Genomic DNA, 11,201 nt, shown 5'->3' with positions numbered 1-11,201 from the left:
TCCCAAGCAGGCTCCATGCTGTCAGCAGATCCCTACGTGGGGCTCAATTTCATGAACTGCGGGCTTATGACCAGAGCCGAAATCAAGAGTCACTTAACTGACTGAGGCACACAGAAGCCCCTGTTTATTGAAGTTTCAAAAGTTGTAAGAGTTCTTCACATACTCTACATGCAAGTTTTTTATTATTATATAAGTACTGTGAATACTTTCTACGAGTCTGTGACTTGGCTCTTCATTTTTATCATCATGCCTTTTAAAGAACAAAGTTTTCAATTTTAATAACCTTGAATTTGACTTTGTCTTTTGTGGTTTTTTATTTTTGTGTCCTATCAGAGAAATCTTTCCCTACATTAGGTAAACATAGTGTTATATTTCAGGTGTACAATGTAGTGATTAACAATCCCACACATTATTCCATGCTCATCATGATAAGTGTATTCTTAATCGTCTTGACTTATTTCACCCATCCCTCACTGACCTCTCTTCTAGCAACCATCAGTTTTTCCATATTGATGAGTCTGTTTTTTTGTTTCTCCCCTCCCCTCCCATGAGTGAAATCATATGGTATTTGTCTGTCTTTGACTTACTGCACTTAGCATTATACCTTCTAGGTCCATCCACATTGTTGCAAATGGCAAGATTTCATTCTTTTTCTATGGGTGAGTATTATTCCATTGTGTATACATACTACCTCTTCTTTATCCATTCATCTATCAATGGAAACCTGGGCGGGTTTCATATTTTGGCTACATAGTACTGCAATAAACATGGGAGTGCATATATCTTTTTGAATTGGTGTTTTTGTATTCTTTGAGTAAACACCCAGTATTGGAATTACTAATTCATAGGGTAATTCTATTTTTAATTTCTTGAGGAACTTCCATGCTGTTTTCCATAGTGGCTGCACCAGTTTGCATTCCCACCAACAGTGCAAGAGGGCTCCTTTCTCTCCACATTTTCATCAACAATTGGTATTGCTTGTGTTTTGATTTTTGCCATTCTGACAGGTGTGAGGTGATAGCTCATTGTGGTTTTGATTTGCATTTTCCTACCATGAGTGATGTTGAGCATATTTTCCCTTTGAAATCTTGAAATCTGGGATTGTGAGACTTTCAGTTTTGTTCCTCCCATTCAAGATTGTTTAGGCTATTTGAGGTCCTTTGTGTTTCCATACAAATTTTAGGATTGTTTGTTCTAGTTTTATGAAAAATGTTGGTAATATGATTGGGATTACATTAAAATCTATAGATTTGTGAGTAAAATTGACATTTTAACAGTATACACTCTTCTAATTCATGAGCATGAAATCCCTTTCTATTTGTATCATCTTTAATTTCTTTCACATTTTATAGTTTTTGGAGTACAGATCTTTCTCCTCCCTGGTTAAGTTTATTCTTAGGTATTTTATTCTTTTTGGTACAGTTGTAAAGGGGATTATTTTCTTGATATTTCTTTTTGCTACTTTATGATTAGTGCATAGAAATGCAACAGATTTCTGTACATAGATTTTTGTATTCTGTGACTTTACTGAATTTATTAATTCTAGCAGGTTTTTGTGGCTCATACTATATATGACATGTATATATATATATATACGATATATCATGTCATCTGGAAATCATGGCAGTTTTTACTTCTTTCTTACAATTTGGATACCTTTCATTTGTCTGATTGCTGCAGCTAGGACTTCCCATACTATGTTCAGTGGAAGTGGTGAGAATGGACATCCTTGTCTTATTCCTGATTTTAGGGGACTGGCTCTCAGTTTTTCACCATTGAGTATGTTAGCTGTGGGTTTTTTAATATATGGCCTTAATTATGTTGAGGTATGTTCCCTCTTAATCTACTTTGTTGCGATTTTTTTTTTAAAAATCATGAATCAAATTGTATTTTGTCAAATGCTTTTTCTACATCCATTGAGATGGTCACATGATTTTTTTGCCTTCTTCTGTTAATATGATATAGTACATTGATTTGTGAATATTGAATCGCAGTTTCATCCCAGGAGTAAATCCCACTTGATCATGGTGAATGAATTTTTTAAAAAAATGTATTGTTGGATTCAGCTCCCTAATGTTTTGTTGAAAATATATGTATTTGTGTTTATCAGAGATGTCAGTCTGTAATTCTTTACAGTCTTTATCTAGTTTTGGTGTCAGGATAATGCAAGCTTCATAGAATGTATTTGGAAGCTTTCCTTCTNGTTGTTTTTTTTTTTTTTTTTTATTACTGACTCAATTTCTTTGCTGGTTCTTAGTCATTCAAATTTTATTTTCTTCCTGATTCAGTTTCAGAAGGTATGTTTCTAAGAATTTATCCATTTCTTCTGGGTTTTTCAATTGGTTGACATATAATTTTTGATAATTTTCTTATAATCCTTTGCTTTTCTGTGGTGGTGTTATTTTTCCTCTTCCTGATTTTATTTTTCTTTATTCTTTTTTTTTTTTTTTTTACAAATAGTTTATTGTCAAATTAGTTTCCACATAACACTCAGTGCTCATCCCCATAAGTGTCCTCCTCTATCTTTATTCTTTTTTGATGAGTCTGGCTAAAGGCTTATCAATTTTATTGATCTTTGAAAAGAACCAGCTCCGGTTTCATTGTGATCAGTTCTGTGGTGGTGGTGGTGGTGGTGGTGGTGGTGGTGGTGATTTTCTTACTCTCTTTCCGGTTTGGTGGTGGTGTTGTTGTTTTTTGTTTTTCCTGCTCTAATCTTTATTTCCTTCCTTCTACTGGCTTTGGGCTTTGTTTGTTGTTGTTCTAACTCCTTTAGGTGTAAGGGTGGGTTATTTGAGTTTTTTCCTTCTCCTTGAGGCAGATTTTCTCTTTGAATAGCCTTTGCATTCCAAAGATTTTGGACTGATGTTTTCATTTTTATTTGCCTGGATGTATTTTTTGGTTCACCCATCCATTGTTTTAGCAGCATGTTTTTTTGGCTTCTGTGTACAATATTTTTGTTTTTCTCTGATTTTTTTTTTCTTCTAAGTGATGTCTAGTTTCATACTGCTATGGTGGAAGAAGATCCATCATGATAGGATTTCAATCTTTTTGGATTTATTGAAACTTGTTTTGTGGCCTAACGTGATCATTTGGGAGACTGTTTTATGTACACTTGAAATGAGTGTGTATTTTGTTTTTCAATGAAATGTTCTGAATATATCTCATAGGTCTATCTACTACAGTGTCTTTCAAAGCCATTTATTGATTTCAAGGTTTCCTTTTTTTTTTTTTTTCTGTCATTCTATCCATTGATGTAATTGTGGCATTAAAGTCCTGGACTATTATTGTATTACTGTTCCTTAGTTGCTTTATGTATTTAGGTGCTTCTGTGTGGGGTGCAATTTACAGTTCCTATAGCCTCTTTATGGATTATTCCCTTTATCCTTATCAAGTGTCCTTCTTTGTCTTTTGCTATAATCTTTGTTTTAAAGTCTTTTATCTGTTGTAAGTATTGCTACCCCAACTTTCTCTCTGATTCCATTTTCATGGTAAATGTGTTTCCATTCTTTGACTTTTAGTCTGCATGTATCTCTAGATCTGAAGTGAGTTTCTTGCAGGCAGCATATCACCTTCAATTTCGAAACCCACTTTTGCTGGATACAAAGTTCTATATGATTTTTTTTCTTTTTATTATTTAGAAAGAACACCCAACATGAGATCTACCCTCTTGACTAATTTTTAAATGTGCAGTATAATATCTATTGTTGACAATAGGGACAATGTTGTATAGCAGATCTCAAGAGCTTATTCATCTTGCTTAACTGAAATTTTATGTCGATGATTAGTACCTTTACCATTTCTCCCACATCCTACCCCCTTATAATCACTATTCCACTCTTTGATTTTATGAATTTGATGGTTTTAGATAAATCCTATGGGGAATAATACAGTATTTATTAGTTCTTTTAAATAATTTTTAAGTTTTTATTTATTTTGAGAGTGCATGTATGGGGGAGGAGCAGGTATAGGAAGGGGGTGGGGAGAGATTTCCAAGCAGGTTCTGCCCCATCAGCACAGAGCCCAATGTGGGGCTTGAACTCCTAAACTGAGAGATAATGACCTGAGCTGAATCCTGACCATGAGATCATGACTTGTGCCTAAACCAAGAGCCAGGAACTCATCCAACTGAGCCACCCAGGTGTCCTTATTTATGTCTGTTCTTATTTCACTTACTATAAACTCCTCAAGTTCATCTATAAAGTTACTTATTGCAGAATTTGTTTTAAGAAAAAGGCTTTTCCTTAAAAGGCTAAAGAGTATTCCACTGTATCTTCTTTTGTATCCATTCACTTGTGAATGGACACTTAGCTTGTTTCCATATCTTGGCTATTGTAAATAGTGCTTCAATGAACCTGGAAGTACTAATAGGTTTCAGACTCCCAATTTCAATTCTTTTTGATATATACCCAGAAGTAGACTTGCCAGATCATATGGTAGTTCTAGTTTTATTTATTTATTTATTTTTATTTAGGAATTTCTATACTGCTTCTATAGTGGCTACACCATTTTGTATTCCTACCAACAGTGTGTTGGGGTTTCAATTTCTCCATATCCATGCTAACACCTGATTTTATTTATATACATTAAATGTTTTAATGACTTATTTATTTTTAGAGAGTGCAAGCGGGGGGGGGGGGCAGATAGAAGGGGACAGAGGAGCCTAAGCAGGCTCTGCACTGTCAGCAGTGAACCCAATATGGGGCTCACACTCATGAACTGTGAGATCATGACCTGAGCTGAAGTTGGATGCTCAACCAACTGAACCACCCCTTATTTATATACTTTAAAGATGTGTCTCTGCTTTTCTCTGCTTTTCATAGTTTCTGGCATGTAGTCTACTGTTGTTTTACCTTTGTTCCTATGGTTTTCTTTATTACTGGCTTTCAGCAATTTTATTATGTGATTATTAATTATAAAAATATTATATAAGAATTATAAAACTTGTATAATTTTATTTAAGACTATTCATTTTTATATTTGAGCTTTTTGCACGTGTGAATTTTTAAGATCAACCTTGGATATTTTGGCCGCTGTTTCTTCAAATACTTCTGTGGCACTTCCCCTTCCGTAGCCTTTTTCCAATTTTTGGGACTCCAGGTTCATACATGATAGACACTTGGTGGTGTCCCACAAGCTCACTGATACTCTGTTGATTTTTTTTTTTGAATAGTTTTTACTACTATATGTTCATGTCACTAAAGATTTCTTCATTGTCTCATCTATTAATACTTTTAAAAAAATTTTAGATACTGTATATCTTTGTGTGTGTGCGTGTGTTGTGTGTGTGTGTGTTGTGTGTGCGTGTGTTGTGTGTGTGTGTGAGAGAGAGAGAGAGAGAGAGAGAGAAGGGGGAAGGGGGCAGGCAGAGAGAGAAACAGGTAGAATCAGAAGTAGACTCCAGGCTCAGAGCTGTCAGCACAGAGCCTAATACAGGGCTCAAACTCACAAACTTGCAAAATCATGACCTGAGCCAAAGTCAGGTGCTTAACCGACTGAGCCATCCTGGTGCCCCTAGATACTGCATATCTTATCTCTAGAAGGTATATTTGGATCTTTTTCATTTTACATGCTTACAGTTTACTCTAGGTCTTAAATAAGGAAGCATATTTACAACAAGTGCATTAATTTCTTTGCCTATTAATCTTGTTATACTACTTTGCATATTGTGAGATTTTTCTGGTTATGGTATGCAGTTAAGTTACCTGGACTTAGTTAAGCTTAAAGCCTTCAAACACTTTTTTAGGGAAGAATAAAGATGTCTTTTCTGTAGTGTTAGCACACTCCCATTACTAAGGCAACATTTTGACAACTCTACCCAATGCTCTACGCATTTTGACGTCTTTCCATTCTGATTTGTGGGGTTCCAAAAGTTTTGTGTAAGGAATTCCACTGGTAGTTTTCTAGCCTCAAGGTGTCCTTTCACATGTGCAATTCCATACTAAGCCAAAGATTTGAAAGGATCCTTCTGCAGGTCTTCAGAGTTCTCCTTATATCCAGCTTCTTTTCTGATACTGGCTTTCACTCAGCAAAAAGTGTGGTTCTTTTGAGTTCTTCCTCACAGCACTACAGCCTGCAAATTGCTTCTGGGGCAACTGTATGGTTTAACCTCATCTATTTCCATCTTCTCAGAAATCCCAATCCTGATGTGTCTATTACCCAATGTCTAAAATGTATTTTTCATTTATTTTATCTGGTTTTCTAGTTATTGTAAGGCAGGAAGTTAAAATTAAGTTCCTTATTTTTTTTTTATCTTGGGATTGTAGTAGATGTTCCATAATTGCATTTAAGAAAAGTCTATTATAAATGCCATAATTTTATTGATTTTTATTTTGTTCCAAATGTTGGATATTTAAGTGGCTTCCAATTTATCAAAACTCTTGCTTTAATATAAAAAAAATCATTGTATATAAATGTTTGAATTAATGACTATTTTGTTGGCCTAATTTTCCTAGAGGGGAATTAGTCGTGAAAAACTTAAGTACTTTTTTATGCTCTTGATACATATGGAATAAATTCTTTTTTAGAAAGCATGTGCCAATTTATAGAAATTCCTACTTACACTGATAGCTAACATTTATGGAAGTATTACTATGCCCCAGATACATTAAGATTGTTATATGCATGTTCACAAATACTAATATGTTTCATTCCCAAAATGGTGAGGTAAAACTACTAGGCTCATTTTAAATACTTAAAGATTTTAAGTAAACACTGGTAAATGATGGGTTGAGAATTCAAATAGAGACCAATAAGGCTACAGAGTCTCCATTCTAACTTCTACATCATTTTACTCCCCCCCCCTTTTTTTTTTTTTTTAGCTTTTAATTCACTTTATTTTTCTTGTAAAAAACTATGTGGTGGCCACAGCTGGAGCCTGGGTCCTCTGCACAGAGACTCTGGTTTGGGTCTTCACAGGATGGTCAGTGAATTCCTGATACAGAGACTTGGTGAACATAGTCTCTTTCCAAAGATCAGGAGTGAGATAGCTGTAGGTCTCAGAAATGGCATCAAAAGTGGCCTTGGCGAAGTTGCCTAGGGTAGCAGTGCAGCCCCTGGCCGAGGTGTAGCAGTCGTCAATACCAGCCATCAGCAGCAGCTTCTTAGGCACAGGGGCCGAGACGATGCCTGTGCCTCTGGGGGCGGGGATGAGGCGCACCAGCACAGAGCCACAGCGGCCTATAATTTACAATTTTGGCAAATTAAATATTTACAAAATGATATCTCATTCTTTCAATTTGATTACTGGTAGAACAAAAAATTAGGGAAATTAGGATATTTCTTAGTCTTATTTCTTTTATAAACTATTTGTGTCTTTTGTCTGTCCTGTCTGTATTGAAAGATAATAGGAAATCTGAAGAAGACATTATGTGGCTATGAATTTGCAGAAATGCACTGAGACAGAATAGTAAAAATGACCAAAGATCCAGAATTTAGGGTTACTCTGCAGATAGTTGATGAAATGCCAGCTTTGGGGACTAGGATCTTTTCTATAGTGAAGAGTATCTATGAGTTTCCCTAGATGGTCACAACTTTGCAAAGGGATAGCAAAGAAGGAAATGGAGGGTTCCTATCATCTTAGGAAATGCCCTAAGAGTTAGTGGTTAGTACAAGAACTACAAGTTCTTGTAGTATTAAGGGACCTAACATCACTCTTCTTTGAATAGGAAAACCTTTAATTTGAGTATCATTTGGTAAGTAGGTTACCAACAACATTCTAAAATTGGCTGTATTTATAGTGCTATTGGTATTACAATTATAAGCAATTAGTTTTAGCTTAAAGATGGTCTTGAAGACAACATTAAAGTATCTCAGATTCCTTTCAGAATCTTTTCTCAGTATGAATGCCATGGGAAAACAAATACTATAAATGCTTTTACATTGCATAAGACTGGTAAAGATACTCCGTTATAATTCTTAAAGCATTTTTATTCTATCATAACAAATTCTTATAAACAGTCTTTTAAAAATGTATGTACCAAGTCAGTAATTCCATATGTAAAATAAATTTAGTACAAAATGCTAGAAAAACAAAACCAGTCTTTTTTTTTTTTTTTTTTTTTTTTTTGTGGATATATATATTCAAGGTATCTCACTATTGATTAGGATAAATTAGCTTACCCGAATATAAATGCCACATCACTTAGAATGTACTCTGACAGGATGGCTGCCAAATATTATTTAGCAAGGAATATGAGCATGAATTCTGGAACCAGATAATTAGACCTCAAATCCTAACTTTGCCACTATAAGGTATGGCCTAGGTCTCAATGCCTCAGTTTCTATTGGTAAAGTAGTGATGACCAGTGGTGAGGGAACTTCTATCCTGTATGACTTGAAGCATCTTCTCTAAAGCCTGTCTATTGATTGATTTGATTGATTGACTGATTGGTTGAAAGAGAGAACATGCACAAGTGGGGAAGGGGCAAAGACAGAGAGGGGAAGGGAGAATCCCAAGCAGGCTCCACAGTTAGCACAGAGCCTGATGCAGGGCTTGAACTCAAACTGTGAGATCATGACCCGAGTTAAAACCAAGAGTCAGATGCTTAACTAACTGAGCCACGCTGGCACCCCTAAAGCCATTTTAAACTCACAAGAAATAGAAATAAGGGACATTTCCATGTAGAAAATGTATTTAAAGTTATACCAATTTTGTAGAGTGAATAAAGAAGTCACTCTTTTTCATTTCCCTGGAATAGTTGTATTTGGAGTTGGCTCAGCATTGTCCTTGAGTTTGTTTGGAACATTTTTGTAAAAATCTTTAAGCCTTGGTACTTACTTTGAAAAAAATTTGGGGGTCACCTGGGTGGCTCAGTCAGTTAAGTGTCTGACTTCAGCTCAGGTCATGATCTCGCAGTCAGTGGGTTCGAGCCCCATGTCAGGCTCTGTGCTGATAGCTCAGAGCCTGCTTCAGACTCTGTGTCTCCCTCTCTCTTCCCCTCTCCTGCTCTCGTCTCTGTCTGTGTCTCTTTCTTGAAAGTAAATAAACATCAAAAAAAAAAGAAAAAATTTTGAATTACTGACTTGATTTTTCACACAAGCACTACCATTGTAAAGTCTTAATCACTACTTTGACAACTCATTGAAAAGCCTTATTTTCTGAAATTAGCAAACTTGATGTTTGAACTTTTATCTATAGAAAATAAATGTAGCTCCACTGTATGTGGTGGTCTGTTTTTCCCTCTTTTCTATTTGTTGTCTTTGGATATCAATATTTTGATTATTTGTCTAGATGTGCATCTCTTTGTATATGTTCTACTTTGTTCTACTTGGAACAAGTTGATTTTTTTGGATGTGTAGATTAGTGTTTATCATATTTGGAGAGTTTTCAGTGATTTCCTAAACTTTTTTTTTTTTTTTTCCTGTGTGTCCTCTCCTTCTGTTCTAATCATTTATGCAGGTATTGCTGATCTTAATGGTGTCTCAGTTTTCTAAACCTGTGTTCATCTCTTCTTACTATATTTTTCTTTTGTCCACATTGGATAATCTCTAGATTTTTTCCCCCCTTTGAATTCTCGATTCTTTATTCTGCCAGGTCAAACCTACTTCTGAGTCTACTTTAGTAAATTAAAGNTAATTTCTGTATGTTTATTCTGTATTTGAATCCTAATTCTCATTCTTTCTTTGGAATGATTTCCTTTAGTTCTTTGCACATATTTATAGTAGCTCATTTGAAATCTTTGTCTAAGTCCAACATATGGGATTCCTCAAAAGTATTATCTATTGCCTAATTGTTTTTTCTTATGTATGGGTCATATCGTCTGTTTTTCACATGTCTGATTTTTTTTCATAATAAGACATTCTATACAATGTCTACACTTTCTAATTTTTCATCCTGGGACTTACTGTTGTTTGGTTCTATTTATTTGTTTAGTGGATTACTTGAATTGATTCTGTGAAGTCTATTTCTTAAGTATGCAAACTCTTATGTCAGTGCTTAGAATTTTTTTCCTTCTTAATTTTCAAGCTTGCACTCCTAGAAGTTGCTCCTCAGTCAGCATAGGCTAGTCCTCAGCCAGGGACTGATTAAGGGTTGTGATTAAGCCTTCTGAGATAGTAAGACTTCTGCCCCTTTCAGGAAGATTTCAAACCTGCATTGCTTTTAGCCAGGGATTAACAGTTCAGTTCCTTCAGAGTGGGTGTACTGTAGTTCATGTGTACAGCCTTCCAGACTAGTAGGGTTGAGTGTGATCTTAACAGGGCCTTTTTGGGTTATCTTGTTTCCTTATGTCCTTCCTTATCAAATTTCCGGTGAGTCTTCTGTTCTGTTTGATGCTACTAGTATCCATTTGCTTCTCTAATTGTATATTACTATGATCTCTGTTGGACAGAGTATGCTTGAATGCAGGGGTTCCTATACCCTCTGTTCCAAATTAAGTCAGCCCCCTCAGGCAGTCCTGTGGAGCTGCCAGTCCTCAACTTTTGCCTCCCCCTTGGGCAGAAGTTGCATGTACAGTGCTGGGGAGGGGAATGGAACAGGACCTGTTTCTCCCAGTGACTTTACTGCCCTAAGAGGAGGCCTGGAATAATGGTAGTCCCTTTTTTTTTTTAAGTTACCCTAACTGAGCAGATGCTGGGGTTGGAGGGGTGAGGCAGAGGCAAAGGAAGCCCTAAGTCTCTTTGTCCTGGCTTGCCATGTCTGACCAGGATAGAACCTTTACCCTAGAAGTGAAGTAGAGTAGGATTGAGAGATCCTATCTCCTTAGTTGTACCCTTCTGGACTACGTCTTCTGAAACCTAGAACTTAGGGTAGGCTACAAGGGAACTCTTCAGCGTGAAACCATTGCCTTTTAACTGAGGGAGGGGGAGGAGAAGGGAAAGGGGAGCCAGCCTCTTCATGGCCCTGCCCAACTAGAATAAACCTTTTGAAGAACTGAGGAGTAACTGGGGGATCGGGGATGAGAACAGTTTCTGGCTTAAATGCCACAGATTAACACTGTTCTTACTAATAACTCTGTAAATTTATTTAAATAAATGATTCTCAATTTATTGCCTAATCTTAGTTCAATTTCCAGAAGTTTTTAAATAGTTGTAATTTTGTAATTTTCACCAGTTTAATGATTATTTAGCTGAAAGTCTGCAGGCTCACTCAGCCCAAGCCTCATCTTGGTGTAATTTTCTATGCCTGATGCTTGATCCCAAGGCTAGGAATTGGGACATTCATTTTTGACCTCTTTTCTTTAAAAAAAAAAAAAAAAAGCGTG

This window comes from Crocuta crocuta, unplaced genomic scaffold (genome assembly GCF_008692635.1).
Source record: "Crocuta crocuta isolate KB4526 unplaced genomic scaffold, BGI_CrCroc_1.0 scaffold60, whole genome shotgun sequence".
Classification (NCBI taxonomy): Eukaryota; Metazoa; Chordata; class Mammalia; order Carnivora; family Hyaenidae; genus Crocuta; species Crocuta crocuta.
The sequence above is the reverse complement of the archived record's forward strand: the minus strand, read 5'-3'. Positions refer to the sequence as shown.